The sequence below is a fragment of the Papaver somniferum genome, chromosome 11 (genome assembly GCF_003573695.1).
Source record: "Papaver somniferum cultivar HN1 chromosome 11, ASM357369v1, whole genome shotgun sequence".
NCBI lineage: Eukaryota > Viridiplantae > Streptophyta > Magnoliopsida > Ranunculales > Papaveraceae > Papaver > Papaver somniferum.
Window position 1 is genome coordinate 71,261,189 of NC_039368.1, and position 24,632 is coordinate 71,285,820.

The following is a 24,632-nucleotide window of genomic DNA, read 5'->3' on the forward strand; positions in this document are numbered from 1 at the left end:
GGGGGGGGGGTCCGTACTTTCGTTCCAGGTCAATCCATCTCGAAAGCTATTACGTGCAAACGTACTAAATATTTGGAGGTATGTGCCTCACACGGGATGGTTTGGGAGTTCTAGCCTTCACCACCTTGGGAGAGCTTGGTGATGACACTAATTGTTTTTTCAATGTATGGACGTCACTGGCATATCTCCATTTACTGGGGAGGAGGTCCGTACTTTCGTTCCAGGTCAAGCCATCTCGAAAGCTATTGCACGCAAACGTACTAAATATTTGGAGGTATGTGCCTCACACGGGTATGGTTTGGGAGTTCTAGCCTTCGACACCTTGGGAGAACTTGATGATGATACTATCTGTTTTTTCAAGCATTTGAAGAATTGTTTAGTTAGCAATGATGCTGGTAGCAGTTTTGGTAGTTTTATTTTTCATAGACTAGGTGTAGCTATTCAAAAAGGAGTTGGTTCCCAGCTTGTTGCTCGGTTACCAACTAAAGAATTGTACGATTCTCAGTAGAGAACATTTTATATTTTTAAAACAATAATTAATTATAATTATTAATCAATTAAATCTATCAGTTTCAAAATAAAAATAAAAAGTATACAGTCTTTAGAGGAGTGTGGACAAAATTAAAGACTGTTACATGGGATAGAAAAAGATAAACACAAGTTTCGCATAACCGAAAAAGAAGCCTTTTCATCACGTAACATGTTTCAGAGGAAATAATTTTCTATCCATACCGTCTATAGAGTAAAGAAAATTTTGAGACATAAAGTTGAAACAAACATCGAAAAAAGTGTTGAAAAATTGCTAACACGACATAACATTAACTTTAGCTCTCAAAGGAGTGGAATAGGTTAATATGGATGACACCAAATACTTACGATCACTTTATGAGCTAAAGGATGTGATATTTTTTTCCTTTAGTCCACAAGAATATGAAAACCTTTATGAAAAAGCGGGGGTCTAATAACACCACCCAATATTTCGCTTAGCAATCTGTATGGACTAACTCCAATATACTTTGTTAGAGAATCAACTAGACAGTCAGACTCAATCTAGATGAAAGTATATCGAGGAGTTAATATCTCTCTCTCTCTTGTTTTGATTTACTCAAGCTAATAGAAATCAGCGAGTCTTTAATCAAACAAAAGGAATAACTTGGATGGCACCAAAGACCAATATCCAAGGATCAATCAATGAAAATCAACAACCAAAGGTTGGATTACTCTAATTGATGATCTAAAGCACAACCTATATTATTTCAATTATAAAGATAAAATAATATAATGCGAAAATTGAAATAACACAGACACCAGAAATTTTGTTAACGAAGAAACCGCAAATGCAGAAAAACCCCGGGTCCTAGTCCAGATTGAACACACGTTGTATTAAGCCGCTACAGACACTAGCCTACTCCAAGCTAACTTCGGACTGGACTGTAGTTGAACCCCAATCAATCTCCCACTGATCCAAGGTACAGTTATGCTCCTACGCCTCTGATCCCAGCATGATACTATGCACTTGATTCCCTTAGCTGATCTCACCCACAACTAAGAGTTGCTACGAACCAAAATCGCGGGCTTTGACAATAAACAAATCTTTCTCACAGAGAGAAGTCTATCAAAGGATCAATCTGTCTCCCACAGATAAACCCTAAAGGTTTTGTTCCGTCTTTTGATAATAATCAAGGTGAACATGAGCCAATTGATAATCCGGTCTTATATTCCCGAAGAACAACCTAAATTAATCAATCACCTCACAACAATCTCAATTGTACGGTAGCGAAACAAGATGTTATGGAATCACAAACGATGAGACAAAGACGTTTGTGATTACTTTTTATATCTTGCCTATCGGAGATATCAATCTCAAGCCAATCAATCTGATTGTACTCGTACGACAGAAGATGCAAGATCAGATCACACAACTACGATAAAAGTAGTATCGGTCTGGCTTCACAATCCAAATGAAGTCTTTAAGTTGTTAACCCGGTTTGAGAAAAGAAAACCAGAGGTTAAAGGAGAATCGACTCTAGTATGCAAACTAGTATCACAGGTAAGGTTTGGACATTAGTTTTGCACAATACTAGATGTCTCCTTTATATAGTCGTTCAGATCAGGGTTTTGCCTTGATCACAAAGCAAACAGTATCTACCGTTAGATGAAAACCTGATTTAGATTCAAGCTAATATTTCTCAACCGTTAGATCGAAAACTTAGCTTGTTACACACACTTGACAATGCACACTTCTAGGTTTGTTAACCGTACCCAAACGTATGCACTTGTTGGTTCAATAATAGTCAACCAAAAGGTTAGCTACATGAGCATTTCATATCAACCATATTCTTCACTATAACTAGTTCAAATGACTTCAATACTAGTTAGAGAGTTTTTCAATTGCAAGGAAATCTCATGTACTACACAAGACTCAATTGAAGCAAAGATAATTTAATTCACTTGAATCGGTTCATGAACTTTTATAGCCACGGTTTGCATACTGCATCCATTAGTCTTTTTAAGTTTAAGTTCTGAAATCATCTTCAGATATATAACCTTTCTCAAGTTCGCAGACTAGGTTCGCGGACATAAGCAACCGGTAGAGTTTACAAACTCCAGCAAAAAATCTCGGCAAAGATTCCGTCGGTTCGCGGACTGGGTTCGCGGACTAGTCTAGTTTGTCAACTCCAGCAGAATTTCTCGGATGAGAAGTTCGGCAGTTCGCGGACTTGGAAACAAGCCACTCTTCCGGTTTCTCTTGATCAACAAAGTTCGCAAACTTTGGTTCAAGGAATAGAACTTATACATAAATGTGTTTCCACAACAATGTTTATGTCCACCATTGGTTATGTAATCTAAACTCTCATTTCAATCATTGAAACATTCTTAGAGGAAGTTATGTAGTTGTTATTCACACCATTTCTCTTCAAAGCAATTTTCAAAGTGATTGAAACATATCATGACTTTCGTCACTAGGTAAAGATAAACTTGATCGAAGCGAAAAGCTTACCAACACATATTTCGAGATATAGATACGCGAGGTATACTCGGCTCGAAATACCAAATGTGTATAATCCAAGTCTATATATATTTCATACGACTTCTTGTCTCAAAGAGTAGAAGATAGAATAGATAGACTTTTGAGTAGACTAGAAATCAAGACTTATAGTTTTGATCACTAACATTGACAAACATGCTTGAGATAGCAACGTATGCGAGTTCGACCGAGCAATGCTCTAACAATCTTCCCCTTTGTCAATTTTAGTGACAATACTATTAATACATATGAAATACAAAAAAGATAAAGAAACTTTAGTATCTCCTATTGCACATGTCTAATCTTCAACATTCCTCGAAATCTTCGTCATTTCCAAGTAATCCAATGATCCCAAAGGTTGTAAGTTTAGCATCACCGTTGTTGAAGATCCGTAGCTATAACAATGAGAAAGCATCGGTTTCGATCATTGTTATACAATGTCATAGTATTATTACACAGTGTCAAAGTTCAATTGTATCACAACTTCAACAATAATACTATGGTGATATGTATCGCTCCCCCTTAGTCAATACTACATCTCACATGGAAGCCACTCCCCCTAACACAATGATCCGAAAACCATATGTATTTGTAGTGTGAACTACATATTAATTCTCCCCCTTTTTGTCAATAAAATTAGCAAAGGTACAAGAACATGATCATAATAGAATTTCCGTAAGAGACATTTCATGACTAAAATAAAAATACATACCATCTAATTTAGATGCAATCATATAGCCGAATCTAATAGCATTCATCAAGGAGTTTAAAGATACAAGATAACCCCTCTAATATTCCACAGTCGCACTCCCCTCAAGATATTACCATTAAGCATAAATTCAAAAGAACTCTCCCCCATTTGATGTCATTCCCGAAAGAACAACAAGAGCGACCTTAATTTCAAAAGAAAAGAAGGATTTTAATGGACACCAAAAACCATGAGAATGATTTTCTATATCCAAAAACTCAATCAAATTAATCACAAGTAAACCCATGATTAATTTAATCGGAATACTCAATCAAATTAAACACAAAAAGTGATCAACTTAATTGATTATGCTCGACGCAAGAGAACTTACGGAGCATACGACTAACATAACCATTAGAAAATAAATAGGATAGTCGTCCATATACTCAACATAAGAGGAATCTTACGGAGTATGAAGATACTCAACTAGATTAATTACAAGAGGACCCATAATTAATCTAATTGGAATACACAACCAAACTAATTACAAAAATAATCAATTCAATTGTCAATTGTTTTGCTCAACATAAAAAGATTTATGGAGCAATAACTAAATAACCAAACAAGATGATTAATTTAGTTCAAAAATGCTCAACATAAAGTACCTTATGGAACAACCAACAAAGCTAATCAAAAATTAATAAACTTGGTTGTATCGTGCTCAACATAAGACACATTACGGAGCCTCACAGTAATACATAAAATATGGATCAGGGATGATCAATACTGCGAAATACTCAAGGATTCATTCTATCTTCAATCACTATTTGCATAACGATAATTAATAGACATAATCCTTGAAAACAAAAGATTTTAACCTATCTTCCATCAAAGAATTGACAATATAGGCTTAACTTTTATATTTGTCAAAAGTCTATTCATTCTTTTACCAGTACGTGAATACCAACTCATGAACGACTTTACTTTTGACAAAATATGGGACCTTCAAGTTCATGGACGTAAACATAAAGATTAATACTGCAAAAACATCATCCTCCAAATATTTTTAAAATTTAATACCAATAAACCTAAAAAAGAACAAGAAGATGAAAAATAATAGCTATGTGTAGTCACAATCATTGCTATTCAAGCACTAGTTATTCTTCCAACTAAATCAAAAAAAAGACATACTAGGCAACATAAAAAAGTTTTAAGAAACCAAGGAAGCTAAGCCTTGTCAGCAACTAGAGATCGAACATGGACGAGTTCATCAGTTGCCTTCTTAAGTTCATTCTTCAGAAAATCAAGATTCCTTGTTGCAATCCCGAGTTGTGCACGAACTACTTCAAAGTTTCGAAAAAGATTTCCTACCAGCTGTGAAGAAATATGAATTGGTAGCTTGTCTTCATTTTCATGATCAAGAGCATGAAAGCATGAGATAACAATAGGCTACAACTCAACATCATCGATCTTGTTGCTTCCTTCCATTGTGCACCAAAAAGACTTTTAGAGTCTTTTGTTCTTCTGGAACACATTATATATATAAGGTATTCCAACAAACCCTAGAGAACATGACGTTCGTGTGGGTTGGTGCGGGTATTAGAGAACAAGGCCCATGATAGGCCAAAGAACCCAAAAGATCAAGACGAAATAGATGTTGAGAAGCAAACGGAGTAAAGAAACTCTGAAAAATTAACACAGAACACTGTACAATCCCGACAGCTTTCTCAAGATGAAAATCCCGAGAATCATGAGCATCCCTTTTTATTAAAAAGAGATGCAATCATGAACATGTCAGGGTGTAATAAGATGAGCATCTTGCTCATCAATATTTACTTCTCCTTTTCTCTTTTCAACGGTATTTAACAAACTACCTGGTTTAGTTGAAGAAGCATTATCAAGACGAGATTTAGGAGTACCTGGGTTGACAGCATTCCATGTTTTCTTGATATTCCGTTTGAGTCTGTTTATGTTGTTCTTCAGATCAGAGACTCGATTTTTGACATGTAAGAAGTATGAATCTGAAGTCTTGGATTTACAGCCTTCTTTGAGGAGAGCAGAAGAACTCAATTCTTATTTCTTTCTTCTATGCCTTTTCCTTTTTCCTGAGAAATTCACAGGATCAGTTACTCTATTGTTACTCCTCCTTCTGTCATTGTAGCCATTCTTCGTTTTGAACACACAGTTAAGAAAGGACTTATCATTGTATATCCCTTGAGAGTAGGAGTTGCCTTTTATTCCAACAGTGTGTAATACCGGTTTAACAACTTCTTTAGACATCCATCTAAGAATGTTATGAAGTTTTTCATTCCGTAACCGAAGACGACATCTTTGCTCAGAATGTCCCTTGTTCCCGCAGTAGTAGCAGTTAAAGGACTTATTTTTTACTGTTCTCTTATGAGCAGATTTAGAAGAAGCAGTATCCTTATTACCAGAAACATTGCAAGCTACCCAGGGTCTTTCACGTGGAAAATTATCAACAACTTTAACAAAATTAATCTTACTAGTTTTTGGAGCGTCTATTCCTTTATATCCCAGACCACATGTGTCACGATGTTCTTTACATACTCCAAGCATAGAAGATAACTTTGTAGAGCTAGAACTGAATCTATTTATATTCTCTTCCAGTGATTTCACTTTATTAAGAGAATCTGTGAGCTTAGTTTCCAAGGATTTTTCTTTGGCAAGAAGACTGCGTTCTTTGTCGTTAAAACATTTGTTGAGATTCACATCTTGCTTCAGTTTCTCCAAGTCTTTCTTTCTACACGAAGAGATTTCGAAGAAGGTTATCACATTCGATCCTTTTTTAGCAAACTTCTTCTTTGTGATCTTTAACGGTAGATTGTAAAAGTCTGTATCCACCATCATAACCTTTAAAGAGTTTTCTCAACTTCCTATTTTCTTAACAAAGAGGACCCCATGTATTTTCTCAAGCAAGTTGTCGACTTCTTTTCTTTCAAAGCACGGTCAAACAACTTGATATATTGAGAGACTTCCTCATCAATACTCTGTACTTCTTCTGAATCACTATCGTCTGAAAGATCATCCAACTGTTCCTCAAGATATTTTTTCCAGTCGAAAGCAGATTCAGTCAATGGACAGGTTTTTGAGTTTTTCTCAGAAGTTTCAACCCTTTGAGACTTACGTGAGTGGCTCTGAACTGGTGTTGCGTTATCAGAGATAATACTCTTGTCTATAAAGTCAGATCTCTACAAACACAGACTTTTGAGGTCTTAAACACGTTTTCCTGTTCTGATACCAATTGAAAAAGCGGGGGTCTAACAACACCACCCAATATTTCGCTTAGCAATCTGTATGGACTAACTCCAATATACTTTGCTAGAGAATCAACTAGACAGTCAGACGCAATCTAGATTAAAGTATATCGAGAAGTTAATATCTCTCTCTATTGTTTTGATTTACTCAAGCTAATAGAAATCAGCGAGTATTTAATCAAACACAAGGAATAACTTGGATGGTACCAAAGACCAATATCCAAGGATCAATCAATGAAAATCAACAACCAAAGGTTGGATTACTCTAATTGATGATCTAACGCACAACCTGTATTATTTCAATTATAAAGATAAAATAATATAATGCGGAAAATGAAATAACACAGACACCAGAAACTTTTTTAACGAGGAAACCGCAAATGCAGAAAAACCCAGGGACCTAGTCCAGATTGAACACACACTGTATTAAGCCGCTACAGACACTAGCCTACTCCAAGCTAACTTCGGACTGGACTGTAGTTGAACCCCAATCAATCTCCCACTTATCCAAGGTACAGTTATGCTCCTACGCCTCTGATCCCAACAGGATACAGCGCACTTGATTCCCTTAGCTGATCTCACCTACAACTAAGAGTTTCTACGACCCAAAATCGCAGGCTTTGATAATAAACAAATCTGTCTCACACAGACAAGTTATCAAAGGATCAATCTGTCTCCCATGGATAAACCCTAAAGGTTTTGTTCCGTATTTTGATAATAATCAAGGTGAACAGGAACCAATTGATAATCCGGTCTTATATTCCCGAAGAACAGCCTAAATTAATCAATCAGTTCACAACAATCTTAATCATATGGTAGCGAAACAAGATGTTGTGGAATCACAAACGATGAGACGAAGACGTTTGTGATTACTTTTTATATCTTGCCTATCGGAGATATCATTCTCAAGCAAATCAATCTGATTGTACTCATACGATAGAAGATGCAGGATCAGATCACACAACTACGATAAAAGTAGTATCGGTCTGGCTTCACAATCCCAATGAAGTCTTTAAGTTGTTAACCCGATTTGAGAAAAAGAAAACCAGAGGTTAAAGGAGAATCGACTCTAGTATGCAAACTAGTATCACACGTAAGGTGTGGGAAATAGTTTTGCACAATACTAGATATCTCCTTTATATAGTCTTTCAAATCAGGGTTTTGCCTTGGTCATAAAGCAAACAATATCCACCGTTAGATGAAAACCTGATTTAGATTCAAGATAATATTTCTCAACCGTTAGATCGAAAACTTATCTTGCTACACACACTTGACAATGCACACTTCTAGGTTTGTTAACCGTACCCAAACGTATGGACTTGTTGGTTCAATAATAGTCAACCAAAAGGTTAGCCATATGAGTATTTCATATCAACCATGTTCTTCTTCACCATAACTAGTTCAAATGACTTCAAATGAACTGATTAGAGAGTTGTTCAATTGCAAGGAAATCTCATGTACTACACAAGACACAATTGAAGCAAAGATGATTTGATTCACTTGAATCGGTTCATGAACTTTTGTAGCCACGGTTTGCATACTGCATCCCTTAGTCTTTTTAAGTTTAGGTTCAGAAATCATCTTCAGATAGAAAATCTCGGCAAAGACTTTCCGCCAGTTCGCGGATTAGCCTAGTTTGTCAACTCCAGCAGAATTTCCCGGGATGAGAAGTTCGATAGTTCGCACACTTGGAAACAAGCCATTCTTCCAGTTTCTCTTGATCAACAAAGTTCGCAAAATTTGGTTCAAAGAATAAGACTTATACATAAATGTGTTTTCACAACAATGTTTATGTCCACCATTGGTTATGTAATCTAAACCTTCGTTTCAATCATTGAAACATTCTTAGAGGACGTTATATAGTTTTTATTCACACCATTTCTCATCAAAGCAATTTTCAAAGTGATTGAAACATATCATGAATTTCGCCACTAGGTAAAGATAAACTTGATCGAAGCGAAAAGCTTACCAACACATATTTCGAGATATGGATAGGCGAGGTATACTCGGCTCGAAATACCAAATGTGTATAATCGAAGTCTATATATATAGCTTACGACTTCTTGTCTCAAAGAGTAGGAGATAAAGTAGATAGACTTTTGAGTGACAGATAAGTTCAAGTCTTCGCATACCTTTTTGTCGAGAAGTTCCACGGGTTCCTTAAGTAGTTCTTCTTCTTGTATGATGAATCGCCATGGAGTCCTTGAGCTCAACTACACTTTCTATCCTAGTTCGAGACTTAACTATAATAGACTAGAAATCAAGACTTATAGTTTTGATCACTAACATTGACAAACATGCTTGAGATAGAAACGCATGCGAGTTCGACCGAGCAATGCTCTAACACTTTAACTCCCGCATCTAGTTGGCAGGATGCCCAACAAAACCTACCCTGACATCTTTTCTTACACTTATATTTCCATGAGTAAGAATAGCAAAACCCATACTATGATCAGTATCTAAATAAGAAGCATCAAAAGTCATTATCCGTTCATAATCATTTTTTCATTTCGTAAATTGTCTATTGTTGTTCCCTTATGTCTTGTTTCAACTTTTTACTTGGAACATCCAAAAAATATAACTTTAAATGTTTGATCAGTATCGTGGGTCTCGCTTTTATATATCAAAGATGACCGCATTTCTAAATTTCTAAATGGACCAAATAATATCATAGTCTCGTGTGTCAGATTTTAGCATAGTATCAGACATAGGATCATTTATTAATATCATATCCGTGATTTTATCATGGTTTAAACTTTATTTCTTTGCGATAGAGATTTTTCTACGAGTCCTATTTTTATCAAGTGACATTCCATTCTTATCTTTTTATTTAATTTCGGGAGTTATTTAACGATGGACGACATTCTTAGCACATGAGGTAATGGGACATCCGTTAGCTACTCCGTATACTAGACGAACATGTCAAATTAAAACTCTTTAAAAGAGCGTGCATAAAAATTGACTGCAGAACTCCATCACATAATCAAATTATTATCATAAATAGCGATATAAGTCAAAGCGTAGCTGTACTTATAATTTACAGAATTTGGAAGTCTCAAATTAGCATATGAAAATTTCATTGATATAAGTATCCAGGCATGAATTGAGATCAAATATCCTAATATCTCAGAAGGAGCTTTCCTAATATTAGTTGTGTGAGACTCAATTTCTAAAAAATCCTTATTAATATTAATTACATGAGACTCTTTTTTAGAACAATCCATGCTAATAAAGATTTGGATCCCTATCTCAGATAAAGCTCGACTAGCTATCTATAATATAAATTTAGCTTTTAACATTTGCTCTTGTGGATTATCTTACACCTGTACAAGGTTGAGTACCAAGTGAACGCATGTAGTTTGACTCTCTCTTTTTTTTTCCATTGGTCACATCTCATACGGCTATTTAAAGTTTCTTAATGTCAACACGGACCTCTTTCCTATAAATTTAAATAGTTCATTATCTTCAAAAGAAAAATTGAATTACCTAGAGTGTGACTGGCAAAGAAAATAGTATTCATATATTTTTGTATGTCAAAAATAGAAATAACTTTCGGCATTTTCCACAAAATTCTCCATCATGAGTGAATTGTTAATTTCACTTAAAAAAAACACCAGATAATCTTGAAAGAATAATGTGATGCTATAACTGTGGAATTTATACTCATTTCTTTCTCCTCGTGAATAACAAGGCAAGAGCATTGGAATTCACAACCCTTCCCATATATATATGGTCGAAAATGGGCTCGCTAAGGCGTGTTGTCAAATAAACTGGTTTTGGAGATAAACCTGCTTAGAGGGGAGGTCGGTGCTGTGAAGTTTCCCCATATCTCTCAAATATAAAAAATAAACTACCAGTCCACACATCTAACTTATTTACATGAAAAATCGTGCTATCACATGGACGAGAAATTTGTCAGGTTTCACTTTCATTTACATGTATTTCTATTATAGCAAACCTGATTGTTGAGTTTGTGTTCATCATGCACCCGTGCAAGTGGAAACACAAGTCTTTGCATGGTCAGAATCACATTAAAAAATGAAATGTTAAAGAAAATGAGAGATTTTTGAAAAACAAAACGGTTATAGTGAGGATTGATGTTGAGACCTCAAGGTATGTTGTCTTATTTTCATTTGTCAATGAAATATTTGGTCCCAGACAGTAAAGGTTGCCTTGTTTATCTCAAATTGTTACAATGGTTATGACAGAGTAAAGGTATACTCTTTGGGTCAATACACTTGTGCGTGAAAGGGTGAACTTAGGAAAGACTAGTATGGTAGAAAGCACAACCAAATGTACGTAGTCGGTCTGCCCACATGCTCAGAATGATCGTGGGCTTGGGATCGAGCATGGGTTCATCAAGAACCTATTTTTAGACTAAATTTTTAAAGTATTTTCAAATAAAATATAAAGTAAAATTTAAATTCTTACTAAAATAAGTTTTAAAAAGGTGCACGTTTAAGATTTAATTTTTTTCTTCCTAAATTGCTTTTTCTCGAAAATCATAATGCACACTTATGAGTATTTAATTTTGTAACCTTGTCACCTCTTTCACCCTATATAAATAATGTTTTTCTCCCAAATGTAAGTATATGTGATATGTTTGATCAAACAGGTCAGATCCAGTTTGGGTCATCAGGTTCACTGGTTCATCCTGTTCGCTCGGTTTAAAAGATTTAAAATGAATTTTGAGAAAATATTGGATCGATATTGAACCATCTCAGGTTTTTGACTGGTTCACCGGTTTACTGGTCGATTCGGTCCGATTTTTAGAACACTGCTCTCTACTTGTTATATCCTCCACTTGCTTTTCCTCTCCTGGCTTCTATTGTTTTTTTGTTTATTAGAATTTGTTTGTCGTGCCCTATATTCAATATGTAACTTTGATTGTTATTAGTGAATGATCAATTTACTTTATCCTTACGGTTGGTTGCACTGTCCCTTTACTTTTGGTTCCACATAATATTGGACTGATTACATCACTATAAATCCCATCCAAGGTCGGTTAGACTTTAAACATCACCGAACATCCCGACCCATTATTTATCCTGCTATATACAGATACATATCAAACTTATAAAGCATTTGTATCAATCGAGAATAAATCTTTTTTTTTTACCACTAATGATTTTATCTTTCCTTTGTTTGTCTAATATGATTATTTCCTCACCTATATACACGTGACGCCATTCAGAGATGGTCGAAATTTCTGTTGTGGCCCTCATATTTTTGTACTAGGGGGCGTTGAGTACCCAATTTCATAATTCCAATGGTAAACGGGGTATTTCTTACCCAATTTTTTTATTATATTTCAGCGTTGGGTTGCTCGTCTTTCTCGCTGGATTATGTACCTGAAATTTCTGTAATTATATTTTTGAAACTGTGTCATTTAGGTTTCATTACTAGTGCTTTTCAGCTTCTTATCGTACTTGTATCTTCTTATTAATCTGTACAAGGTGAAGTTTTGGTTTCTAACTCTTAGTTTAATTGCATGTTGTTTGCCTATGATTATAGACTATTTTATATATGCACACTCTATCGTGGCAGGAGAATTTCTGTGAAAGTGGAATCGAAGGAGCATGTGAAGATAATAAATCATCTCCATACGAGTCACTTCGTTTTGGAGGAAACATGTGAATAAAATAAATCATCTCCAGACGCGGCACTTCGTCTCAGAGAAAAGATGTGAAGAAATAAACCATCTCCGGACGCGGTACTATAGCGGAGGAAACATGTTAAGAAAATAAACCATTAATAAATATGCTCGTGATTGTTAATAGTGATGTTAATTAGTGATTTCTATCATAATGTAAAAAAAGTTTCTCGAGGATAATTATCTCTTTTGCTCTCTAACCGTGAAGTTGTATTTTGTCTTCGTCCTCTTTCATGCTTTGGATTAATTTGCTTTCTTATCCAACTATCCTCCTCCGTTGTTTTCTTTGCAATTGCTTCGACTAACGTCTTTATAGTTGTGAATTTCTATGCAACGGAGTTTGTTAGGTGTATAAGTCTGCTTAATATAATGTTGAGTTAATTTCGGGTAGATTTTTGTACCTGAGTCATTTCTTTGTCATTCGATTATGACATCCACTGGTTACGAGATTTGGTTGGTCCTTCATCGTCATGCCCTTTTGTTGTTATGCCCTGTCTTTATCGACAACTTTATGTTGTCATTCCTAACCGCGTCTTCGTTTTCTTCCATCATTTTTTCTTTGACTTACTGTGTAGCCTCTATTTTCGTGGTGATTACAAAGTGTTTCCCTAGGCATACCGTAGTGGTTCCGTTAAAGGTTTTTAGTGTCTGGTCGTAGATTTTATCGAGTGTATCAACACTATAGTTACTAGTTTGTAGGGACTCATATCGTCTTGACTTTTAGACAGGGTTATCAATTAGCTAGTCTGCGCACCGTAGCTCAAGATAACTTAACCAAACTGAGAAGGACTAATACATAAAAAAATCATAAACATTAACACCTCCTTCGGTATACGGACTGCACATGCTTACTTTTTCTTTTCAAGGTTCCTCCAAATTAATATCCAAACCGGACATGCTTTACGGGCGTACCTACGTGTTTTTAGATTGTTTATACTGACATGATACACATGTATTTAGAAAATGTGTTTTTCTTGCATGAATTGAATGGTAACAAAACCGTTGGTATTTTTTAGTTGGAAATTTAACTTTTTTCTCTACAAGGGTTTAAATAGTAATCTTCCCGTGAGTTTTCTTATATGTGTTTCTCAAATAGAGAACTCAGAAAACAATTTCTCTTGTCGTGATCTTGCGTAAATGAAGTACATATAATAAAATTTAAGCTACGCATAATGACTCAAATAAAAATGTTGAAAATGCAGAAGTTTATAAGGTAATAAGCGGTGCGAACTTAAATAGCTTGGAAAGCAATAAAGAAAAGTTAAGAACATTAATGGAAAATCAAACTAAGAACACGCCTAAGTAACTTTTTAGCAATTGTATAAGGTTGAGTCGAAAAATCTCCTTAGTCGGCGCCAAAATGTAGTTGCTCAAAAGACAACCACTACATCTAAATAGAGATAAACTCACAACTAAGCTAAAACATAAGAAAGAGACATTAACTAGAAAAAGAACCCGCACTTCATTCGCAGAATCTTCAAGTTGTGTTCATGGGAGAGTCAATAAAATAAAATATTTATAAGCTTGAGGGAACATCTTTTCAATAATATGGTGCTCCTTAATAGGTACATTATCTAATAAGTTATATACATTCTAGAGTGTTCCTAGACTTGGATTTGAGATTAATGCTTTATAATAATAATAGCCTTGAGCTTAGGAGAGCATAAGGTAATATCCATACATATTATTATTTTGATATATGCCATTCATCATAACTTAAAGATATGTCAGATGAATTAAGCTTTTATTGATGAATGAAAATAACTTATATATATACGATTTGGTGTTCATTTTTTTTTCCTGATCAACAATCACAAAAATTGTGGAATAAGAATATGTGATGTGTTTGATTAAACTGGTCAAAACCATACCAGGTTACTAGATTCACCGCTTCAAAAGATTTAGAACAATTTTTGGAGAAAATATTAAGTTGATATTGAATCGCCCATAATTTTGACTGGTTCATCAGACCGGTTTTAGAATAGTATTCTCAACTTGTTATCCTGAATATAGTACCCATTAAAGGGTCATGTAATATACCATATGAGTTATGGAAAGCTCCAAAACCTTTTGACGTATACTTTAATGTGTGTAGGAATTTTCCTAAGGTGGTTATCTCTCATCCTAAACAAACCAAGATACCATAAAATAGTGGTCCCAACACTACTTCCTGAATTGTTCATTTAGTTTAGGAATTAAAGAAATTACTGCGTCCAAACCCAAACCTCCAACATGGTAGAAAGTATGAGAACCATCAGACCACTTGATGCTATCAGAAAAACAAACCAAGGTAAGACGCAAGACTGTGTTTTGTTGGGTATGTGGCGTAGTTTAGTGCATTGGTTCATAGTTATAAGTTTTGAAATTTCTGATATAATGTTCAAAACACAGTTATAGATTCATGGAATACTGATTTTTTTGAAAAAATCGTTACTTTAAAAACCTTACTCTCGTAGGTGCCTCAATAGGAATCCTCTTAGGTTCAATTTCTAGTTCAACGTCTAAAGGCAAAGCCTGACTAGTCGAGACTTACTACTAAAACTATCTCTATTAAGATGTTAATTAAGATATATGGAAAGACATCTTTCTTAAATGATGAATTAGATCAAAAAAATAAATAAAAAATACACAGACCAAGGAAAAGGTTTTGTGGTGAAAGGTTGTAAAAAACAAAGAAATAAACTGATTAAATCTTTGCGTGCTTGAAAAAAGAACCTAAACAATATATTGGCATGAAAAATCTTATGATGATTTCTAGTAGTCTTATGATCAATGGATCTGATTAATGTGTTTACATTGAACTTGTAGATAATGCATGTGTGATTGTATACTTGTATGTTGACAATATGTTTATACTAGGTACATAGATGTAATCAATAGTACTAAGACCATGCTAAGTGATAACTTTGACATGAAAGTCTGAAACCCCGCTGATGTCATCTTTAAAAAAAATTAAAATAAATTTGGATGGTCGTAGTTTTAGTCAATCTCATTATGTCTGTTCTTAATAAGATAGAATCAGTTTGATGCTAACTTGCTTGTATTTCATACGTCCTGGCTTGTATTCTTGAGAAGAATATGAGTTAGGGGGTCTCACAACTTGAATATTCAAGTATTTATTATTCTAATGTATTAGACTAACAATACTAGGTTAGGATATGTGTGAAGTGAAGTAGGTATACCCCGAAATATGTAACTGGATCATTGGGATGTTCTTATTAGAATTTTGCAATACATAAAGTATATTCTTTAACCTTTTGTTTAACTTATGAAAGGTATATTTTCATTGTTAAGTGATATTGTGATACATACCAATAGCAGACTCCTTTCAAGCCTAAATATACGAATATGTATGTTATCTTTTTAGAACGTGCATCTATTTCTTGAAAATATTCAATACAATCATGTACAACTTGATCCATTATGGAGTCAAAACTTAGAAATTTAGATAAAGGGGGAGAAGTAGCCAAATTGCTAAAACATTGTGTATTTCTTAACAAAATATTGTGTCATCATATTTTCGTATTTATTAATTGAAGAATCGCCAGTACTACAAGTATGGTTGAGTTATTTTTCTTCTATTGTAATGACCTATATTTTAGTACAAAATTGCAATGATATTATGAACTCATTAGAAACATCTACTTCTGTTCTAACAACTTTAGGGAAAGATAAATGCTTGAGGCACATCCCTGTCTAGGGAAATATCAAGTATGAACTTTCAAGTTAGTTAATCTCTTTTATATATTTCTTATCTTAGGAAAAATAATAAAATAAATTTAAGGAATTAAGTTGGCCTGAAGTTTCAAATTCTAGTAATGGTTATGGAAAGCCATCTTGTCATTTTAGTTGAAGAGGCATGTGCATCTAAGTTGAATTCCTATTTTTAGTTTGAATTCACATTTTATGAAAACAAATTAGGTAACTAGATTAAATGAGCATAACGGTATATTGTGTTGCATCAAATTCCAAATGAAGTTGTTTATTTTCCTATAAAACTCTTGAAGTCATATCATGTTGATACCAGAGAGGTGTACTCAAAAAAATACTATTAACTAAAGTTAGTTATTAACGTCAATAATAGTTTCACCTTTCCTTTTCTCCACAAATTGCAGTCATCGTTTTCTTTGAATTAATTCTAATCTAGATTAGTATGTGTTGGAACAATTGTTGGATTATGCCTGCACAAAAAATATAATCAAACACGAAACAAATGTTATGGTTGAGTCGCGGACTAGGTCGCTCTTTTTAAGACATTTTGTGGCTTTTCCAAAAATATCGCAAGCAGTTCATCATTGTTGTGTCGTCCCCATGATAAAACAACCGATTTCAATCTCTTAGCAATCACTCTTGCACAGTGAGAGGATTTAAAACTTCTACACTTTCATTCTTGCTAACAAATAATACCCTCTTATAAAAACAAATGATGCTCACACATTGTTTTATTTCACAAAACTCTTTTCCATTATAATATCAAAACATAAAAGAAAAACTCAACTCTTACTTTGTTTTTCCAACCAAAATTCTGATTTATAATCAAGAATTTCAAATGTTTAAATGCTATTGAAATGTGATTATGGTGGAGTTAACACCAAAACCACAAAATATGTAACAGTCAAAATTAATGATAACAAAATTAAAATTTCTTTTATGAAATCTTAATTGATATTAAAAACATTTTTATTGGGACTTCAATTTATGTTTTAAATATATTCCCAACAATATGCCACTTACACTTTTAAATCATTGATAAAGAACTGTATGGTACTGTTGTGCATAAGCAAAGGTATCTCGCAACTTGAACCTTTATGTAGTGTTAATAGGCTCTCTTTAAATCTGACAATAGAGTGAACATAAGTCTTGAGCTATAAAAGATAAAAAAAATATTGCTTAACGCACGTGACTATACTAGTGCAAAGTCTAAAGCCAACACATTATGGCCATGTGCTTGTATCCATGTTTAATGAATTATCTAGAGAACTACCCATATTCTTAAAGAAAGAAGCGGCCACACTATTATATTCATATAGGTGAGTTTATCAAAAGTACCCATGTAGCTACGTACCCTATTCTAAATAGAGATATAAACATTATTAATAGTTAAAAAAATAAATTAAACTCAACCTTTACTCGCTTCTGGATATCATGTTGTGGGATAAATTCTTCAAAAGCATGATTCTCACATCTCCATATTATCTATGATTTGGTGTCCCATTTTAACCTTTATCTTGGGATCCCACTCCACAAGTAAGGGTTATCCTTTTGAACCTACTTTTGAGATCTTGAGTTATAGGTTGGTAACAACATCATAAATAAGTCAATATAAATAATACATATCATCCATGACTTCGTCTAGCCCTTTGAACCTATTTTTAGATTGGGTATCCATCACAGATGATTCAATCTCAATGGGCATCAACCTCATCTTATAAGATGTATTGACACCTTCTTATAAATCATTTCGTCCATGGATTAATGAAAACTCTTTTCAGACACTATATAATCTATTCTCGTAACATCAACTCTTATAGTTATAATTATAATTCTCAATTCTTGGTATAACAGCGGTACCATCACATTAGATTAATATGTCTTTTCTTCCTTTATCTAGTAGAGGACTGAATCGCTCTATCCCTTAAATGATTCATCTGAAAGGATTTCCAATCAGCTTCACAATACCCATAAAGGATTTAACAATTTTGATAGCTTATTTCTAGGTTTAAGTTGTATTTCAAACACCTCATAAACTTCTAAATATTTTGCCAATTTTTCCATGACAGGATTGGAAAAATCTACGTATAAAACTCCACTACATAAGTAATATATTAAACTCCCGTTGTGACAGTACGAACCTTTTTATAGGGTTTAACTGAACCCATTAGGATTAGTGAAAATGCGGGGGTACCAAAATACACCACCAACTTTTTCTTAGGCAACCTGTATGGACAAACTTAAATAAAATTCCTAGAGTTCAACTTAATGAATCTCAATCAAGAAATAATATTTATAGTTATATCTCATTCTCTCACAGTCAGAAAGTTTATAGAGACAAGTCCGTGAACCTGAGTTGCGTGTGAGAGTACTTGGTGATTTCAAAGATAAATTTCCAAGTATCAATCAAGACGTTTCCAACAAACAAGGATGGAGGTATCTACTTTGATTGAATAACGAGTATCCTATGATATTTCAATTATGTTAAAGCATAGCTCGGTTGAACTAACAAGCGTTGGTATGTCAAGGTTGGATTTTAGTATCAAAACTCATCTAGAGTCGCTTGATAAAATACTAGAGTCAACTTCATTTAGATTAGACTAGAAAGTCTGGGAATATTGAGACATATAAGTATTACTCCGAAGACTTGAAGAATGAGAAGAAGTAACGACTACAACGATGACATCATCCTTCCACTTAAGCTTAGTAATATTGACTTGATCTTGTTTCAATTCCTAACGCATCTTTCAAGTCGTGCTTTATTGAAAACATAACATGGGAAGCTGTATATATTTTATATAATATTATAGTGATGAGACTTGGTGTCCAGACAACCTTGGTCTATAAATACCTAAGTTTGTATTTCTAGCAAACTATCCTAATAGCTAGACAAACTTCATTTTTTGTTGTTTCTGGTGGAGCCATCTATTCGTAGAGGAAAGTATCCTAATTAGGTGAAATATCTTACGATCGCTCGTTTAAAGACTTATTAAGAAGATCTACGAGTGAAATAGCGGGAGTCTAACAACCACACCCAATATTCCGATTAGCAATTTGTATGGACAAACTCCAATATAATTCCAAGAGAATCAACTAGACAGTCAGACTCAATCAATGGAAATATATCCAAGAGTCGTATCTCAATTTCTCAATTCAATCCGCAATCAAATAAATAAGAATATGCAATCCTGATTGAATATAAGAAATAACTTGGACGGTATCAAAAACCGATATCCAAGTGTCAATTAATTTAATCAACAACCAAAGGTCGAATTCACAATTGATTGAACTTATGCACAACCTGTGATATTTCAATTATATAAATAAATATAGTGTGGAAACATACACCAGAAATTTGTTAACGAGGAAACCGCAAATGCAGAAAAACCCCGGGACCTAGTTCAGATTTGAACACCACACTGTATTAAGCCGCTGCAGAAACTAGACTATTACCAAGCTAACTTCGGTCTGAAATGTGGTTGATACCTAACCAATCTCACGTCGATCAAGGTACAGTCGCGCTCTTTACGCCTCTTGAACCACGCCGGATTCTGCGCACTTGATTCCCTAAGCTGATCTCACCCACAACTAAGAGTTGCTACGACCCGAAGTCGAAGACTTGATAAACAAATTTGTATCACACAGAAAAGTTTACTGAATAAATAAATCTATCTCCCAAAGATATACCTACGAGTTTTATCCCGTCTTTTGATAAATCAAGGTGAACAAGAACCAATTGATAAACCGGAATTATATTCCCGAAGAACAACCTAGTATTATCAATCACCTCACAATAATCTTAATCGATTAACGAAACAAGATATTGTGGAATCACAAACGATAAGACGAATATGTTTGTGACTACTTATCGATCTTTCCTATCGGAGATTAAATCTCTAGAAAATCTTAAAGAAGATAGTACTCAATCACGATAGAAAAAAGCAAGATCAGAACAAGCAACTACAGAGAAAATAGTTGGGTCTAGATTCACAATCCCAATGAAGTCTTTAAGTCGTTAACCTACAGGGTTTTAGAAAAACCTAAGGTTAAAGGAGAATCAACTCTAGTCGCAACTAGTTTCACACAAGAGGTGTGGGGATTAGGTTTCCCAGTTGCTAGAGTTATCCTTTATATATTCTCCAAACCATTGTTTGCAATCAATGCTATGGTAATAAATTTAATATTCACCATTAGATGAAAACCTGATTAGATTCAAGCTAATATCTTTCAACCGTTAGATCGAACTTAGCTTGTTATACACAAATGAAATGTATCGTCATTTAGATAAAGGTAACCGTACCTAAACGTGTACACTTAGTTGGTTCAACAATTGTTAATCATGGTTAGCCATATGAGCACTTCCATATCAATCTAATTCATCTTTATCATAACTAGTTCAAATAACTCAAATGAAACTAGTTAGAGAGTTGTTCAATTGTTTATATTCTCATAGAAGTATACAAGAACACCATTGAAGCAAAATCGGTTTGATTCACTTGAATCATTTCATGAACATTATAGCCACGGTTTTCAAAATATTGCATTCCTTATTATATAAATGTATTAGTTCATGAAAAAACGATTTTAGAACATAACCTACTCAAGTATGCAAACGGGTACACATACTTAAGTAGCCGGACTGAGTTCGGGTTTCCCCAGTACACGAACGGGTACGCATGCTAGTACTCTTCCAAACTCCAGCAGAAATTCACGGACTTGAACTTCCGCCTGTACGCATACGAGTACGCATACGTAAGTCCGAACTTCCATCAACCAACCAGTACGGGTACGCATACCATGGTTCCCGGACTTGGACTTTACACAAATATGAATACAGACACTATGTTTATATCCAATCATGGTTATATGTTCTATACCCTCATTTGAATCGTTGAAACATTTTCGGAAGACGACAATAGCTGTCTCACACAAACTATTAGCTTCAAAGAAATTTCAAGTGATCGAATGATCAATACGAAACATTCCGAGTCTACATCAAACGACTGTTTCATACAAATTATGTAAGATGTTACAAGGAGATTTTCACATGATCATCTTTTGACTTTCATCAAGAATAAAATATGAACTTGGTTAAAGAGAAATCTTACCAATACATACTTCGAAAAATAGATAATCGAGATAAACTCGGCTCGAAATACCAAATGTGCATGATTAAAGTCTATATAGCAATACGACTTTTTGTCTCAAATAGGATATAAAGTAGATAGACTTTTCAGTGATAGATGAGTTCAAGTCTCCACATACCTTTTGTTGATGAAGTTCCACAAGTTCCCTTGATTATTTCTTCGTCTTCATTCGATGAACGCCATGGAGTCTAAAGCTCAACTACACTTACTATCCTAATCCGAGACTTAGCTATAAGTAGACTATAAATCAAGACTTATAGTTTTGGAAACTAAACTTGACAAACAAGCTTGAGATAGCAACGCTTGCGATTTCGACCGAGCAGTGCTCTAACAACGAGTACCGTTGGTGGGAAACTATATAACTTCTGTGTTATTAGTTTTTTAGTATTGATTTAATTGAGTAACCGTTGTTGAAACTTTGATTGCACCTAGTTTGTTTATTCATGTAAATCTTCTCTTCTGATATAAGATTCACTCAGATTAGATCAAAGTATCGACGAGATATTTAGAACTGTTGTTAGATCCAAAGACATCTTGTGATAATCCATTGTTAACAGACTCCGTTCTGTGCGTGATAGATCACAAGAGGATTCAAGTGTTGTTATGCAGGTTTTTGAAGGCAATAGAAAATTTGAAGACAAAGAAGAATTCTTATTAGTTTTCGTATCTTGTGGATTTAGTGCATAGACCTTGATCGACTGGGATCCAACTAGAGTCAATTTATCTTTGATAGACTTGATTTTTTTAGTTGCGTGAGATCGGCATCACGTTATAGTTTCTCTTTGAGATCTATACCGATTGATTGCGAGTCTAGAAATTGATTATTTCGGTAATCAATTTCTAGATTGATCTAAACAGGAAAAGGAGTTTATTAGATTAAACATAAGAGCCTTTGTCAACGACCCCTTAATATCTTCTAGCAAGATTGATTAGAGTGGTTACCAAACAGATTCTTCTTTTGCTGCTTGAAATACGATCCAAATGACTTGCTATTCACGTGCGTGACTCTAGAAGTCGAAGGCGCAGGGATACTGAGGGAACTAAGTAGCTAGGGGTAGTCTGCTTGGTCTCAACAATACGAAGTTGGTATTTGATTTTGTATAGCGGCTTAATTCTGAGAGTATTCAAAACTGGATTAAGTCCCGGGGTTTTTCTGCATTTGCAGTTTCTTCGCTTACAAAATCTTGCTGTGTCTTTTACTTTGTTTTCCGCATTATAATTATTATTATAGTTAAGTAAAATACACAAGTACGTTAACTCCGTAATATTTGATATTGATGCTATAGATTTTAGGTTATTTCTGAACCTATTATCTCATACACACTTTGTTGTCATATCGTCTCGATCTTGTATCCATAGTCAATCACAAAAGTGATCTTGTTGTTGTATTGTCTCGATCTCGTATACTTAGACGATCACACGAAGTGTGAACCAGATTGTTATATTGTCTCGCATCTGTCCATAGACGATCACATCCGGTAGAGAACTTATAGATTAATAAACAAAAGATTGTGGTTTATTTGGGTACCCTCGCCTTTTCAATTGGTATCCGAGCAGGAAAATACGAAAAGATCTAACAATATGTGTTTTGTGCGATCCAACCTATAATTACATGAGTCGAAATAAGAAAAGTAAAGCAAACTTATGAAAAACTCAGTTAGCGTACATTAAGATGTTGAGAATAATCTCTCAAAAAAGGTTAATGGAAATTGGTCTCGTAATTCTTTTCTAAAATCAAGTACAAATTCTATGACTAATAAACACTTGATTGAGAATCATGTTCATGATAAGAAAAGAATGCATCCAAAACAAAAGATACAATTACCCTATTCAAAATCTGTATTGGATCCGATTCCAATTACTGATGAAAAATCTTCCGTTACTATTTCCAGATGTAAGAATGATTTATTTTCACCATCCTGCTCTAATCCTGAATTAGTAACTGTTGGAAACAGTGAATAAATAATGAAATCTAATCTCAAACAGCTGAGTCGCGGAATAGGTCGCTATCTTTAAGGTATTTCGCGACTCTGCCTCTTGATTGTGCCAGCAGTCAAAAAATTATCGAAAACCTATGGGATAAAACGGCTGATACTCTCTTGTTCGATTTCTCTGCACCTTGAGAAATCGAACCAAATCTTACTCTTTCTAACACTTGCTCAAAATCACTCGAAAAACAGATACCTTTTTTCTTTTCACAAACCAGCCTTTTTAATAGCTTAAGAGAATCAATTACGTTTAATGAAAATAAATTCTGATTAATTACCAAGAATTAATCTTCCATAACAGACAAAAACGGGCAGAAAATAAAACAAAAATTAATGAGAATTAATTACAGAATAATTTCCTTAAAACGTTTTGAAAACCAAAAGTCAAATCCACAAAAAATTATTTTTTCAAATCACCAGACCTCCCAATTCCCCGCTCTCCCGGACTTTTGATAAATAGTATAGATATAAATAATATACCTGGCCAAATGCAAGGGGTGAGACTTGAACCCAAGTCTATAGCGTGGGAGCCCAAAATAATACCACGACACTATCTCTCTGAGTTTGGTATAATATTACAAAATTATGTTTTTAAATATACAAACCCCAACAATCCCCCACTTATATTTCAAAACATTGAGCAAGTGTTGTATAGTTGTGCATCTGCAAAGGTGCCTCTCGACTTGAACCTCTGCATAGTGTTAAACTTTCTAAGTACCAGGTGACTAGAGTGACTCGCGTCTTGAACTCTAACTAATACTAGATTATTTAACACACACAACTATATCTAGAGTAAAGTCCTTAAGTTCGCACATTAAGGCCATGTGTTTATCCCTTTTTTAACAAATGATCTAGTGAAATGTCTAAGTTCTCATAAAAGGCGGCCATACTTTCACATTCGTATAGGTGAGTCTATCAAGGATACTCCTGTGTATCCCACTCTAACTTAAGAGCTATAGACATCATTAAGAGTTTAACTACTCAACCTGTTTCCCACTTCAGGATATCATGCTATGGGAATGCATGACTCTATCATATCATTTATAAATTCATCTAGTCCCTTTGAACCTATTTATAGGTCGGGTATCCATTAAAAATGACTCAACTTCTAACGGGAAAAAGTCCCATGCTTTTAGAGGTAT